The following is a 16,062-nucleotide window of genomic DNA, read 5'->3' as shown; positions in this document are numbered from 1 at the left end:
TAAATAGACATTTCTCCAAAGACGACATGTGCCAACAGGCACATGAAAAGATGCCACACATTGCTAATTATTAGAGAAATGCAATCAAAACCACCACAATGATGTATCACCTCACACAGTCAGAATGGCCATCATCAAAAAGTCTACAAATAAAAAATGCTGGAGAGGGTGTGGAGAAAAGGGAACCCTCCTACACTGTCGGTGGGAATATAAATTGGTACAATCACTATGGAGAACAGTATGGAGGTTCCTTAAAAGACTAAAAATAGAGCTACCATATGATCCAGCAATCCCACTCCTTGGTATATATCCAGAGAAAACTCTAATTCGAAAAGATACATGCACCCCAATGTTCAAAGCAGCACTATTTACAATTGCCAAGATAAGGAAGCTACCCAAGTGCCCATCAACAGACGAATGGTTTAAGAAGATGCAGTATATATACACAATGGAATATTATTCAGCCAATTGCAGCAACACGGATGGACCTAGAGAATATTCTACAATACTTAGTGAAGTAAGTCAGACAAAGACAAATATATGATACCACTTATATGTGGAATCTAAAAAAATAGTACAAATGAATCTACACACAAAATAGAAATAGACTCACACAGAAAACAAATTCATGGTCACCAAAGGGCAGGGGGGAGTAAATTAGGCATATGGGGTTAACAGGCACAAACTATTACACTATACATAAAGTAGATAAGCAACAGGAATTTACTGTATAACACAGAGAACTATATTCAGTATCTTGCAATAACATAATGGAAAATCTAAAAAATAAATATATATAACTAAATCACTCTGTATACCTGAAACTAACACAATATTGTAAATCTACTTCAATTTTAAAAAATGTATTCAAGTTTTGCCCTTCTTTTTGCCACTGGGGCCTCTGAGCTATGGAATTAAAAGTAACAAATACCCCCTACGGCCTGTGCCTGTAAAGAAACAACAGTGGGAACTTGTTTGGATGGGAGGGAGCAGGTTCTGAGGTAGACCTCAAGCTGTTCCTTTTTTAATGTGTTCCCAAGAGTGTGAGAACTCAGGGCTTCTGTGTGGCCTCTACCTAACCGCACAGTGGAGGGATCCGCATGCCTCTGGGCCACTTGGTGTCCCCAGCCTCAGTGGGGAAGGCAGAGGCCACTCTCTTGGGAGGTGAGTCCCATGAAACTTGGCTCTCGACAAGCAGGCTCTACTGTTTCCCCGTGACTTGAGGCAAATCCTTTAACCTCAAGTGAGGTTAAAGTTAGCCTATTTCCTCATCTGTAAAGAGGCTAATGATGGCTATCTTGCTACCCCTCATGAGAATTTTGAGAATTTCCAAAGGAAAAAAATCATTTATTCAACAAATATTCGTCGATTGTCTACTACTGTGCTAGGCACTGTTCCAAGTTCTGACAAGCAGTAAATAAGACAAGACCCTCAGGGACAGGCAATACATTTAAAAAATAATAACATAAGTGCTAAGAAGAGAAATAAAGCAGGCTAAGGCGTGTATGTGGGCATGCACACATATGCTATTTTATTTTTTTAATACTTATTTTATTTATTTATTTTGGCTGCACCGAGTCTTAGTTGCAGCACATAGGATCTTCCTTGTGGCATCTGGACTCTTAGTTGCAGCATGCAGACTTCTTAGTTATGGCATGCATATGGGATCTAGCAACCCAACCAGGGATGGAACCCAGGCCCCCTGCATTGGGAGCACGGAGTCTTAGCCACTGGACCACCAGGGAAGCCCCCCACATGTGCTATTTTAGATAGGGTTGGCAAGGAAGGTCTTTGAGGAAGTGACATTTGAACAGAGACCTGAATGACATTTAAAGCCATGGCGTAAGATCACTAGAGAGAGTGAAGATGACCAAGGTCTTGCCGCCCTAACATCTAAAGGGCATGAAATAGAAAAGGACTTGATAAAGGAGAGATTGGGATTGAACCCTGAGAAAACTGTACAGAACTCTGGTCAACGTGAGGCACCGGAACCAAAGCATTGCTGTGCTTTGTCCTGCTGTCTAGGCTGCCACTGCTTCTGAGAGGGTGGCTGCTGTGCCCATTTAGGTCACTGAGCATTATGATGGGTCGGCAAGTTAGGGTCAGGAATAAAACCTCTAGTGACATCTCTGCAGCTCACTAACGCTTTTGTGTGAGTGGATGTGTGGTGTGGGTGAAGGGGACGTGAGGAAGGACCGAGTTTACAGCACAGGCACCACCCCTGTGAGAAGTGAGACAGCACATGCAGACGTAGGGCAGCCAGGTGAACACCTGCTGTGAAGAAATTCACCGTGACAAACTAGACATTCTCTGCCCTCAAGGAGCTTACATTTTATATAATACTTTTATTTATTGTCTGTCTCCTCTGAGTAAAATATAAGCTCCTTGAGGGCAGGAACTCTGTATCACTGCTTTGTATTATGCCTAGAACTATGCCTGACCCACAGTAGGTGCTCAATAAACAATGAATGAATGATCACCATCATCCTTATCTGGTATATTAGAACAGCTGAGACTATTGAATAGCCTCAGCTATAGAATCCATACTGCGAGATAGATCCTTGTGGAATAAAAAAAAAGTAAATAAAACCCAAGTATGTAGTCAACACTTGCTATGTATAGGACTGCGTGGTAGCCACTGCGAGGAGTCAGTAATCAGATAAAGACCCCACCGTCAAGTCTGGTAGGAGACAAAGATATCACTCCCAACGCGCCACCCCCACCCCTGCAGAACACCCCACAATACAGGGGAAAAGTGCTCAGTGCCATAAAAGAGGGAAAGCCCGTTTGTAAATAAAAATGTGTGTGAATAAAAATGTGACCCTTAGCTAGTGGAATCAGCCAGTTATAATAGAAGGCAACAAAAACATCAGGAGCTACTGTTTACTTAGCACGACTGTCTGAAGGGAACAGCATTAAGCACTTTTCATGCGTTATTTCCTTTCATTCTCTCAACATCTCTTCAAAGCCTTACAACTCAGAATGTTGTTTCCAGGACCTAAGAACTGGTTAGAAACGCCAACTCCTGGGCATCATTCCATACCTACTGGATCAGAACTGACACTTTAACAATTTCACCAGAGAATCCATATGTACCATATGTTTAAGAAGCACTGATTTAAAGTATGTGTCTTCATTTTACAGATAAAAAAACTAAGTGAGAGAACTTAGGTGACAAACGGCTTACCCCAAATCACTCTGTTAGACTGTAGCAGAGCCCCCTTTTGAAGCCAGACCTGACCCCAAAGTCTGGGTTTTTAACCATTAAGCCAAGCTTCATGGGAGAGCTGGCACCTGAGCTGGACTCTGAGATATGGGTAAAATTGGTGCATCCAGAGAATGCAGGAAGGGGGACTGTGGGCAGGGGAAACAGTGTCAGCCAAGCCTCCAAGCAGGAAACTTCCAGCTGGGCTGAGGACACAGTAAGGAGAAGCTCCGTCTGGCCGAAGCTCTGAGAGCCTGAAGGGGTCAGGGAGAGAGATCAGCTGGATCAGTTCACACAGTTTTTGTTATCCTGGGGGGCAGTGACGAGCTGCCTCGAGACCCAGCGCAGATGGCCCTACCCCATACTGAGATGAGTCAGACAAAAGGGACACAAATGGCTTCTAGTTGGGGCTCTGCCTCTCTCTCACTGGGTAATCTTGAAGGCAGGGACTTAACTCTGCATTCAAGTCCCACCTTTGTATAATAAAAAAGAATGCACTTACTTCCTACCTAGGGGAGGCCACATCAGTATCAAAGTGGTGGGAATTTTGCTTTTAATAAAAAAGGGGCGGGGGGAAAACCAGGACAGTTCAGAACTCTATTTAATATTTTCAAGGGAAAAAAATATATTTTCCTCCCACATTATGAGACATACTAAACACCAGTGCAAATAACTATTATACAAACTGCATTCATTGAGGAACTGTAATGGGTTAAGGATTTTAGATTTTTCTTCAAATCAAAGTACATTTCCTAAAGTTTTGTGGATTTTAGTTTGAAAGTACAGAGATTAAAATACGGTGAACCATGAAAGAGCCCCATACATATACCTACACCTACACACACTATTGGAAAATGAAACAAAACTTAAAATTTTGAAGATGACAAAAATCTCATCCAGGCTTTCTATCATTTCTTCAAATCTCAGTTCTCTTCAGCCTGAGAGATAAACACTTTCTTATTTTCCGCTCTGAAATCTGATGACACAGACCAGAATGCTGTGTTCTGATGCACGTATAGTGCTTTCTGATTGTGGCTGGGAGCTGTAAGGACCCTTTCTCCCTCCTTCAATGCACTGCCCATTCATTCTCACCTAGGAGAGTGCCCTGGGTCAGGAAACCCAAAACCTGGGTTTTAGTCCTGATTCTGATTCACTGGGTGACCTTGAGGGGGCAGGGAAAGATGTGTTGAGAGCTTATTAAATACCAGGTGTTTTTTGTATGTCATCTCAATAAGCACTTCTAACAACCAGAGAGGTGGTAGTCTTCTTATGCCCAATTCCAGGAATAAATGGATAAACCGTTTTTTATTTAGTTAGTAAGCAGCACAGCTTCTGTTCCCAGCCTGGACTGAGTCCAAAGCCCCTGCTCTTTCCACTACAACATCCTGCCTCCTAGTTTCCTGCTTCCTAGTTTCCTTTCTGAGGTTCTGGGGTTCCTAACTTGTGACATGATAGTCAAGGACCTTCTATCCTCACCACTACACATAAACTCACAGATCATGAAATAAGGATGAGTTTACTCCTGCAACTGTTACGCAGTAGAGTATCACACAGTGTCTGAGTTGGATGTGACACAGCAGTACTCTGTTAGGAAGCCTGGCCCAAAGATTTAGGACCTCAAGCCAGATTCTGGGAAAATCAAGGCACCTGTGCCCAGCAGCAGACCTGCGCCCAGCAGGGAGCTGTGCAGCAGCAATGAGGAACGAATACAGACCTTAAGCCGGCCCCAACCAACCCAAACCAACTACCCCAGATAGTCCCACCAGGCCAAGCGCTGGGTGTACAGGATTCTTTATTGTAACTGAGCTAACAATGTTTGTAGCTGCCAACCATCTGATGGCAAAGAGTGTGAGTTTTCTTTTCAGAACTGTAGTACTGGAAGAGCACTGGCAGCAATAGCAATCCACCCATGTAGGCACTGCCCCTAAGTTCTGAATGTCTGTTCTACTGAGTCTTCTGACTACAAGTACAAATAAGGGAGAGCTTATCATAAGAGTATATGTGGTATTAAGGGTACAGGATTTTATGGAAATACAAGAATAGGGCTTCCCTGGTGGCGCAGTGGTTGGGAGTCCGCCTGCCGATGTGGGGGACAGGGGTTCGGGCCCTGGTCCGGGAGGATCCCACATGCCGCGGAGCAGCTGGGCCCGTGCGCCACGGCTGCTAGGCCTACACTCTGGAGCCCGCAGGCCACAACTGCTGGGGCCCGCCTGCCTGGAGCCCGTGCTCCGCAACGGGGGAGGTCACCGCAGTGAGAAGCCTGCGCACCGCCATGAAGGGTAGCCCCCGCTCGACGCAAATGGAGAGAGCCCGAGCGCAGCATCGAAGACCCAACGAAGCCAAAAATAAATAAATAAATAAAATAAATTAAAAAAAAAGAAAGAATAGAACCATAGTAGGTCTGGGCTTCCCAGAGTCTAGAAAGGTCTGGATCAATGGCAGCCCCAAGGCCCTCAGCAGCTGGAGTCTGGGTCTTCACTCATCGCATGATTCAGTCACTCTCCAAGGGTCTGCTCCATTCTCTTTTTGCCTGGAGGCTACACAAAATTTTCTCTACCTCATTGCTTCTGCTTCCTCCTAAGATCACTAGCCAAGACTCCTCAAAGGCTTGACTCTACCTCATGGCTTCTTTCTATATACCATTTCAGCTTCGATTTCTATAGCTATGTCCAACTGTAGTCCCCAGTTCAAATTTCTAAGAGAACATGCATCTTTCTTTCCACTAGGTCACATCAGAGGTCCCCGGTGAGACTATGAATTGGCTGTTCTTGGGTCTGACGTCCATCCCTGGTTCCGTAAGTTCTGACCAGGGGGCAGGGATAGAGCAAGATTTTATGGTAGAAACATGGATGTCTCGGGCTGCCCCTCCATGAACAGGAGTTGTGGATGTAGAAATTTCTCTTAGAAAAGGCTGGGGGAATAGCAAGCACCACGGCTGACATGTTGAAAACATCTCCACATACTAGAGAGCCCCACACCTCTGCTGCTGTGGACCACCAAGATGTCCTCAGCCAACAATGCTGAAGTGCCCAGTGGCTGGTGGGTGAAGGAGGTGGTTGTTTGACCGGCCTCCTCCTTCCCTGTCAGTGGGCTCATGAACAGGTAATGTCCTCCCCTTTTTCTTCTTGTACAGATTAACTGAGTTAATTCCAACTGCAACCTCTCTAAACCTCTTCTTTCTTTGTATCTCTCCTTCAGCCATTACTCAGTGTAGGGATGGTTGGTAGCTGTAAATTTTGTCTGCCTGGCACACCTTCCCTCTTTTGGTTTCTTAGAAGAACCCCACTCCCACTTCATTTAGTCCTGGTGGGGCTGTCATTCAGAGTGCCTCAGTCCTCCATCCACCAAGGATGGATACTTGACCCAAAGTAGGTGATCAGAATATCCCCTCCCCCTTGCCAGAGATAGGGACAACTCAGAAGAGTCCATCTGAGGAACGAAGCCAAATTAAGACAAGCAAGGTTGAGTGACTGAGAGAGACAGAGAGAGAACCCTAAAAATATTTTTTGAGCCCCTATTTCCAGCTATGCAGTTTTATAAGCCAATAGATTTTCTTTTTAAAGTTAAGAGTGCCTAAGCTGGTCACTTGCAACCAAGAGTCCTGACAAATATACACATAGTTTTCTCAAGGAAATTCTCTGCTCTCTCACTTTTTTCCTCCCTCATCTCATTTGTTCCATTTGTGGGTGCTTAAATGACTCTAATCAAAGCTGACACATTGTATTACAACAAGTCTACCACTAAGCGTCAAGGGGAAAAGACAGTTCAGATGGTCTAATGTCCTGGTACTGTCCAAAAGAAGAGTAGTGCTATTTATCACTTCCATAATTTATCAGCTTTGGTTAAGTTAAAATTTCAAGGGTAACCATTAAAGGAGAGCTAGTGCATAATGTCCAAACTAGAAGGAAAAAAGCAAATGATTAAAAATAGTGCCCCACCCACCTCAAAAAAAAAGGGAAAAAAGAGCTAAAATGAAATGGAGTTCTAGCAGGACAAACACACTGAAAGCATAAAATATGAAGACAAACTTAAACCTAAATACATCTGTGGTTATATTAAATGAATATGGACTAAATGTTCCAGTTAAGAGACAAAGGCTATAAAAAACCAAAACCCAATTATATGCTATTTATAAGAGACATATCCAAAACACATATATACAGAAAGGATGAAACTAAAAGGATGGAAAAAGATATACCCTGCATAGATTAACCAAAAAAGATGGCGTAGCTATACTGATATCAGATAAAATAGAGTTTAAGGCTAAAAAAATTCTTTTACTAGAAATAAAAAGGGCAACTTCATAATGATAAAAGGTTAGCACAGTAGGAAGTACAACAACTTTGTACTTGTATGCACTTGATAATTGAGCTCAAAGATATAAAGCAAAAAATTAAAAAGGGGAAATAGACAAATTCATAATCACAGTTGTGTACTTTAACACATTTCTCTCTATAATAGCTAGAATAGGCAAAAAATCAGTAAGGATGAAGATTTGAATATAATTAATAAACCTGATCTACTGGCATTACATAGAACCATTACATAAAATCCAATAACTTTAGAATTCATATTATTTTCAAGCACACATGTAACACTTATAAAAACTCACCATAAACAGAACCCTAACAGAAATATCAACAAATTTAAAAGATTAAGATTATACAGAACAAGCTCACTGACTACAATCAATTAATAAAAGATAACTAGAAAATACTCATGTTTGGAAATTAAGAAACACATTTCTAAGATACCTATGAGTCAAAGGGGAAATCACAATGGGAACTAGAAAATATTTAGAAATAAATGATTAAAATACTACATATCAAAACGTGTGAGCTCTTGCTAAACGGTATTTGGAGAAAAATGTTTAACCTTAAATGGAAAGAATAAAAATAAAAAGTATAAAAATTAATGAACTAAGCATCCATTTCAAAAAGTTAGAAGAAAAACCAAAATATATACAAGGAGAGTGAATTTTTTTTTAAAAGAGCAGAACTTAAAGAAATAGAAAACAAACTTACTACAGAAAAAAAACCTATGAAGACAGAAAACAAACTTACTACAGAAAAAAACCTATGAAGACAGAAGTTGGTTCTTTGAAAGGAACCTCTACTGAAGCTCAAGAAGAAAAAAAGAGAGAAAGCATAAAAATGAAATCAGAATGAAAAGGGGATATTGCTACAGATGTTGCAGACATTAAAAGAATAATAAGGAAATATTATAAACTTTATATAAATTTTAAACCTTAAAAGAGACAAATTCCTAGAAAAATATTACTTACTAAACTAACTTAAGAAGAAATTGAAAAAATTGCCCTAGCACCATTAAAAAGGTTGAATCTACAGTTAAAAATAACATAAGAAAATAAACTTCCAGACCCAGGTGGCTTCATCACTGAGTTCTCTCCAATATTCAAGGGACAAAGGAGGGGAAACTAATATGGATGGTGGAGGTGGAAGAAGATGGGCATTAGTTTGATCTCTGGACTAACCGCAGCAGCAGGGATTGTAGTTTGTCCCACTAACCTTCCTCTTGTAAGTTTCCCCAGAAATTGTGACCAACCAGAATCCTGGAGAAGTTGTATCTGGATGGAGTGAATTTAACATAGAAGGGAATGTATCAGATGGACTATAGAGAAAACCATCGGTGTCCCACCCAGATCCTCTTTACTGGCTAGCACATCCATTCCCCAGATAGAAGTGTCAGCTGATAACAACACACAGAGGTCCCTTCTCCAGAAAACTGCCACCTCAACTAGTTCTCTTCCTCTCCTCTTCCCATCCTGCTTCCCTTATTCTCTTCCTGAGCACTTCTCTCAGTATACCATTTGAGCATGAATCCCCACTTCAGGTCCTGCTTCTACAGAATAGGGTCTAAGATATCAACATTTAAGAGGATGAAAAGAGATGCACAGCGGGCTTCCCTGGTGGCGCAGTGGTTCAGAGTCCGCCTGACAATGCAGGGGACATGGGTTTGTGCCCCGGTCTGGGAAGATCTCGCATGCCGCAGAGCGGCTGGGCCCATGAGCCATGGCCGCTGAGCCTGCGCGTCCGGAGCCTGTGCTCCACAACGGGAGAGGCCGCAACAGTGAGAGGCCCGCATACCGGAAAAAAAAAAAAAAGTCACAGAGTAACAGATACTTTTAAAACATATAACTGGCAAGGAACCACTAACCAAAATTTATAAAGAACTCCGATAAATCAATAAGAAAACTGAAAAACAGGGAAAAGACTTAATAGGCAGTTTACAAAACAGGCCATCTGATTAACCAACAAAAAAGTGCTCATCAGTAGTAACCAAGGAAAGAAAATTAAAACCACAGAGATATCATTATACACCCATGAGAATAGTTTAAAAAATTTAAACCAACAATACCGAGTCATTTGCAAGGATAAGAAACAACTAGAACTCTCATATATTGCTGGTAGGAAAGTAAATTGGTACAATCACTTAGAAAACTATTTGGCATTATCTAGCAAAGCAATTCCACTTCAACATATATAAACTCATTCACATACACAATAGAAAATGTCTAAGGATGTTGTTCTTGGCTGCACTGCTCTTGTGTTGCTTATAGTTTCTGAATACCAAGTATCTGTCACCTATAGGATGAATAACTACATTGTGACATTCATAACATAAAACACTGTTAGCGATAAAAATAAGTGTGGTCAACACATGGATTCAGCTCACAAATAAGTTGAGCAAAAGAAGCAAACACAAAACGCACACAGTATGATTCTATATGTATGAAGTTAAAAAACTAGTAAAAATGAACTGTATTGTTTGGGAAGGCAAACATAGGTGACAAAACTACAAAGAAAAGCAAAGAAATGATTATCATAAAAGTCAAAATAGTGGTTTCTTCTGGGGAGGCGCTTATGATTTGGAAAGGGTACTGAGTACTGGCAATGTTCTATTTCTTGACATAGGTGGTGGTTACATGTGTATTTTCCTTAGAATTGTTAAACTATACATTTATGGGCTTTACTCACTTGCATTCTTGTTGTATCTCATATTTTTAAAAGTTTAAAACAAAGACAATGAAATAGACATACTGATTATTTTCTGGTTCTTAGGCAAGTTGAGGGAACTGAAAATCCTTCATTTTTAAATTAAAACCTGGCACCCCCAAATCCCTAACAGGATACGTGTCAAGTAAATTTTCAGTAATGCCTACTTCTCTTAGGACTATAGGTGGACAGAGTCTCTCAGGAACAGATATACGCTTTCCCAAGAGTCACCAGAGGATTCCTCTTACCTACGAAAAGTGAGATGAGTAGGCGTCCAAAGTCCTGGAGTAGATATCTTGGCTAAAGGTTAGCATTCCTGAGTATCCTCAGTAGGCAGAATCCTGGAGAGGAGTAGAAGCAATGTGCCAAAAAGCTTTGGGTTAGGGTCAGGCAGAGAAGGGATTCAGCCTCCAAAACCTGATAAAAGGTTTGAAAATAGGGATATCTATTGGGTGATCTGGAGTGACCCTGACCAAGGCTGCTAGTAAGAAAGGGCCCTATGGGCTGCCCAAACAGGGGAGACTGGAGGAACCCAGCCTGGTGACAAGCTCCACACGTGGCCCAGAGTGCGGTGCTTTGGGAGAATGGCTAATCACGTCAGCACAAACTGAAAAAGCTCTAAACTTGGAAGCCAAGCATGGCATCAAGCTGGCAGGAACGTGGTCCAATAAAAGCACTGAGCAGCAGTGACCACACATCCTTAGACTGTGCAGGGCAGCTCTTCAACTGTGATATGATACAGCTGTGTCAGAAATAACAATGTGGGTGGACGGCTCAGACTCTGCAGTTCTCTCCCCTCTGGAGAGTGAAAGACTGACTTCTTTGGAGTGTTTGAGCCCCCGTGGGGCTTGGAAGTGGGAGACATCAGAATTCTCACTAAAAAGTGTATTAAGGGGACTTGGGAGGTTATTTGGAAAAATAAAGAAACATGTGACTGCTTAGAACCCAACTGGTGAAATGAGGCACACAGGTTAAACATCCAAAATGAAACAGACAAAATCTTAACCAAATGTCTCTGCTTATCTACCTTCATGTACACAATATCATGCGTATGAGTAGGAAACTAATACATCACTAAGCTAACAGAAAGAGTAAAGAGAGAAATAAGGAAACATCTCAGACAAAGCCCATGATAGGTGACTTAAGAGAAGGTTCATTCATTAAGGCAAACTGAAAGAACAAAATGCTTCTTGTACTGTCTATTTATTACTATGTGACTGACATACGTAAAAGGAACTTGTTTCTTTTAAATCTTCCCTGAAAAGCTTCTCAATATGTGATGTCTTCTTGGTTGCCCAAGACAGGATCCTTCCCACCTCTGAAAGCTCTCGCTGGCTTGCAATCTACATCTTTATCAGAGTCCCACTGATTTGCCCCTTGCATGTGGTAATGCCTTTGGATTATTCCTCCAAAGGTTCTGAGATACCTAAACCAGGGTCTATACGTGTTTTTATCTCTGTTTCTACTTATTCCCACTCCTCTTGGCCCTGCCACTGATGCACTATTGTTAAAGGAAACAGGTGGGGAGGGAGGAAAGAATAGTATGACTGCACTGTAACTGGAAAAAAAAGAGAACCACCACCAGAAAACAAACCCATAGGGAACAGGGACTTCTTGACCATGTATTACTTAACAGCTACTTGTGCTATCATAAAAATACAATTCATCTGATAACCATGGAAACCAAAATGAAGGCACTGTGGTGAGGGTGGCTCTTTTCAGGAATCTAAAAACAGTAAGAGGCCTGAAATCAGAAAAAGAAATCCAAGCACTGCAGGCCAGAGGAAATCCTTTACTAAAAGCCCTGACAAAGCAGCATTTTCTCCAGTCTCTAAAATCTCACCAGGCTTCAACAAGGGCTCTGGGACTGCTGTGACTGATCATGAAACAATTCAGGCCTCTCTGTGTGCTTCTCTGTCCCTTGGGGCCAGCTGCTATGAAGAAGGCTCACTGGGAGCTGGAACTTATTATTTCAAATTGTACCAAAAACCAGCAGAGGAATGTGTGTGCGTATTTCCTCTCCAGCTCCTAGCAGGTATACAAGCACGAAGTGCTCCATAAATACCTGTTGAATAAATGAAGAAACAGGCTAGAACTCACGGAAAGCAAAGCGTCTGGTAAACAGTGTGTGTTCTTTCCACCACCCAGTGCCAACATTCTGTTGGGTCCTGAGAAAATCAAAGTCCTGTCCTCAATTCTGGGTCCAGTTTCTCCATTTGCCTAAGGAGACAGCTGGATTAGATGGTTTCTCAGGCATCTTCCAGCTCTGACAGTCAATCACTGTATTGTGCTTTTTTTGGTGGCAGCACATGCCTGGCACTTTTCTTTCCCCTCAGTGGGAATCTGATACCCGTCTGCTCCAGTAATGTTCCCATCCTGCCTGACTCATTTGGTAGAAACAACGGGTTCACATGCCAATTGTAAATGAGAAGGCAAAGGGGACCCAGACAGAAAAAAGGGGAAAGGGTTCCACTTGGTCCCTTTCTTAGGAAATCAAAACAGCACTCTTTTTAGGACTAAATACACAGAAACGGATGTGTGATTATTCTAAACATCCCTCACGTGAATGTCTCTCTAGCTTATTAATACTTGTACTAACAGCACTAATTACTGAGCATTTCTCTGCCGGACACTGTGCTAAGTCCTATTACACTCAATCCTCACAACAATCTCATGAGCTGTTAAGGTTATTATTTTCTTTTAACAGATGAGGGTTCTATCTGGCTCGAGAACGCACAGTAAGTGGCAAAACTAGGATCTGAACCCAGGTGTAACTGACTCCTGAGTTCTGGCTCTTCAAATGGCTTTTCCATCTGTTCTTCACTGTAGTCCTGTGAGCAAGGGAGGTCAGGGGTTATCACCTTTACTTTAAAAATGGAGAAACCGAGTCTCGGGAGAGGTCTGCGACTTGCACAAAATACAGAAGACACTTAAAAGGTGCCCGGCCTCAGACACTCGCTCCTGCGTTCCTAGGTGAGGGTTCTTCCCATCTCCAGTCTGCTTCTTCCTCTTCCACTTTCACTAACACACTCGCGAAACCTCAAGGCTGAAGGCAACCGCAGAGACCCACCTTCCCGGCCCGGTCGTTTCACAGGAGGAGAAACCAAGGCACAGCTGTTCTCCGGCGCAGCTGAGCCTCCAGGTGCCAGCAGAGAGCGGGAGCGCGGGGCCCAGGGCGGCCTGAGAGCACCATTCCTGGTCCCGCCGGGGCCAGGTGCTCAGCCTCCGGCAGGACCGAACCGGACCTCCTCGACTGGGCGCCTCGCAAAGCGCCCTAGGTCCCCGGGAGGCAGCCCCCGGCCGCCCGCGCCCCCTCCCCCGGGCCGCTCCCCGCTCCAGGCCGGGGCATCCCGGGGACGCGGGCAGAACCACTTTGCCCGCAGCCTCCGCGCGCTGTCTCCCCTTACCTTGCCGGGAGCTCTCCGGGACACTCGCCCACAAACGTGCCGGCCGCGGGCGCCGGGGCCGCAGCGAAGACGGCGGCGCGCGGCCACGGACTGCCGGTCACGCCTTGAGCCCCGCCCGGGGGTGGTATTTGCTGGGCAGGTATTTGCTGGGCCGTTGAGAGGCGGCGCTGTCACGTGACGCGCAGGGCGGGGGATGCCGGGAGCGGCGGTCGCGCGGCAGGGCTGGGCTTCCGGACCACCGCCGCGGAAACGAACTCTGCGGAGTCTGCGCAGCGGCGGCGGATGAGTCTTCAGATGCTGCGAAGTCGAGTTTGCGAAGGGGCAATTAAGGCTTGTACTGCGTGGCCCCACAGGGGCAGAAATAGAATGACTGGGTGGAAATTGCAGGGAGGCAGCTGGGGTCGATATAAAGAAGATTCTTCCAATCACCAGTTATCTGTCAGTGTAATGGGATGTTCCAGGAGGTAGTGAGCAGCTTTGTAGGTGTGCACATAGGGGCTGGGTTCACACATTCAACAAACTGACCGCTGGCTATGGTCCAAACAATATTCTGGGAGTATATATTAAATAATTTTATGTATAGCACAATACCTGCCACATAGTAAATGTTATCTAAGTGTTGTTGCTGCTGTTATTATTATGGGCACAGAGGTGAACAAAGATGATATGGTTTCTGTCCTCAATTTTTGATTGGAGAAGGTAGACATTAATCAGATAGCACTTAAATAAATATGTATTTTAATTTGGGGTAAGTGCATTGAAGGAACCCAGATTTAAAACTAGGGGGCAAGGGAGGGTGGTCAAGGAAGACTTTTCAGAGAAAGGTAAGGAGTTAGCCAGCTGGAAGAGAGGCAGGGAAAGCCTGTGTGAAAGCTCTTGGGCGGGGTGGGGCAGAGGAGAGAAGATTGCTCTTTGGGTAAATGGAAGATGTCCAGTTTGTCTGAAGCTTATTGTGTTGACAGAGAACAGTGTAAGTGAAATTAAAGGCAGGTAGGGACCAGATCATGCAACATTTAGGTCACAATAAGGATTTTAAAATTTTATATAAAAGGAAGGCATTGAAAGGATGGAGGGTGTAAGTGATTTGACACCTTTTTTTTTCTTTTTAAAGTATGATATTTTGAAAATAAAAATTGGAAAAAAAAAGTATGCCAGCTACTATGTGGAGAATAGACAGAAGAAAGAGTGGAAGCAAGTAGATTGGTTAAGACTTGGACTGGAGTAATGGTAGTGATGGTAGTGAAGATGGAGAAATAGATTTGAGATACTTTTTTGAGGTAATCAACCTGGCTTGATGTGGGAAATTAGGGGGATTCCCCAGTGTTATAGCTTAACCTCCTGACTGGGCCCATGAAAGTGCTATTTAGTGAACTATTGTAAGGGGAATATATTGGGGAGGAGGGTGGAAGATCAAGAACTCAGTGTTTGACTTGTTAAATTTTAAATGCCTGTGTGCCATCCAAATGAGATTAAAACGCATTTGGATACAGACCTCTGGATTTTAGAAGAGAATGTAAGCCTCAGAAATTTAACTTAAGACTGCTGTGAAAAAGAAATCATTGCACCAGATTGAGGTTTGTAATAGCTGATCTATATGATCCCATTGACCTATCTCAGTCCTTAGTTCTACAGAATGTATTCTATAAAAACATATTACATCTATTATTACCATATGATGAATTTAGTATTATTAGTAAACTCAGGTGAGGCCCAAGTTACTATGCAGCTTCTCTTTTATAAATGGAAAAAAACACAAACACACACCCTAAGGCCAACAATTTATTTTAAGCAAAGACAAAGCTGTACACACAGTAGCTAGATACAAATAGTAGACCACTCTGACTTAGGTCAGATCAGATGAGAACAGGGGAGGTTCACGCTACAATGAGCATGATGATTTATCTCATTATATATGACTGGCAAAGCTATAACATGTTTAATCCTTTGAAGAGTGTCCCATTGTATGAAACTGGTAGTCTAGATGTCTGTCAAAAAGCAATCAAAAGCCCGAGTTTCCGGATTTGTGTCAGCCAACATTATTGTTTTGGCATTTGTATAAAACAGCTAAGCCTTTCAAGGGAGTACAACAGCCGCTTTCTATAAGAGCATGTTGTCTGTCTTTCTCATTAGTGGTGCAAACATCACTTGTCACATAGAAAATTTGTTTTTAAATATAAGTACTTAACTATAAGAACGTCATTTGTAAACCACAGTTGAGTCCCCTCTTCTTTCTGCCCTCATCTCACCTGTGCTTGCCTCTATCCTACCACTTGAGGTCTACTGATTTCCCTCCTCCATTAGACTGGAGAGGACCTGCTCATCTTTTGCATTCTGATACATAGTTGGTATTTATTATAAAAAGAGTAAGTACATATAAGCATCTCCTCAGTCATGTGAACTTTACTTACCTTGTTTTATGGAAAAGGGAGGCTCA

General features: G+C 42.9%; 1 protein-coding gene across 7 annotated transcripts in view; it reads right to left on the bottom strand.

Moving 5' to 3' along the window:
• Positions 1 to 15,275, bottom strand: part of FBXO10 (F-box protein 10) — an 84,965-nt gene extending 69,690 nt beyond the window's left edge. For 2 of the 7 annotated variants that reach the window (XR_003432594.1, XM_027105476.1), the window contains exons 1-2: positions 13,629 to 14,521; positions 10,470 to 10,562 (exon numbers count right to left, since the gene is read on the bottom strand). The gene's annotated coding sequence lies outside the window, so the exon portion shown is untranslated. Of the gene's footprint in view, positions 1 to 10,469; positions 10,563 to 13,291; positions 13,543 to 13,628 lie in introns of those variants that run through there. The other 5 variants (XR_003432595.1, XM_027105478.1, XM_027105479.1 and 2 more) reach the window with 5 other exon arrangements.
• Between the last annotated feature and the right edge of the window lie 787 nt (positions 15,276 to 16,062).

The sequence above is a fragment of the Aethalodelphis obliquidens genome, unplaced genomic scaffold (genome assembly GCF_003676395.1).
Source record: "Aethalodelphis obliquidens isolate GAN/ISIS:26980383/991018 unplaced genomic scaffold, ASM367639v1 scaffold7, whole genome shotgun sequence".
Lineage (NCBI taxonomy): Eukaryota > Metazoa > Chordata > Mammalia > Artiodactyla > Delphinidae > Aethalodelphis > Aethalodelphis obliquidens.
The sequence above is the reverse complement of the archived record's forward strand: the minus strand, read 5'-3'. Positions and strand labels throughout refer to the sequence as shown.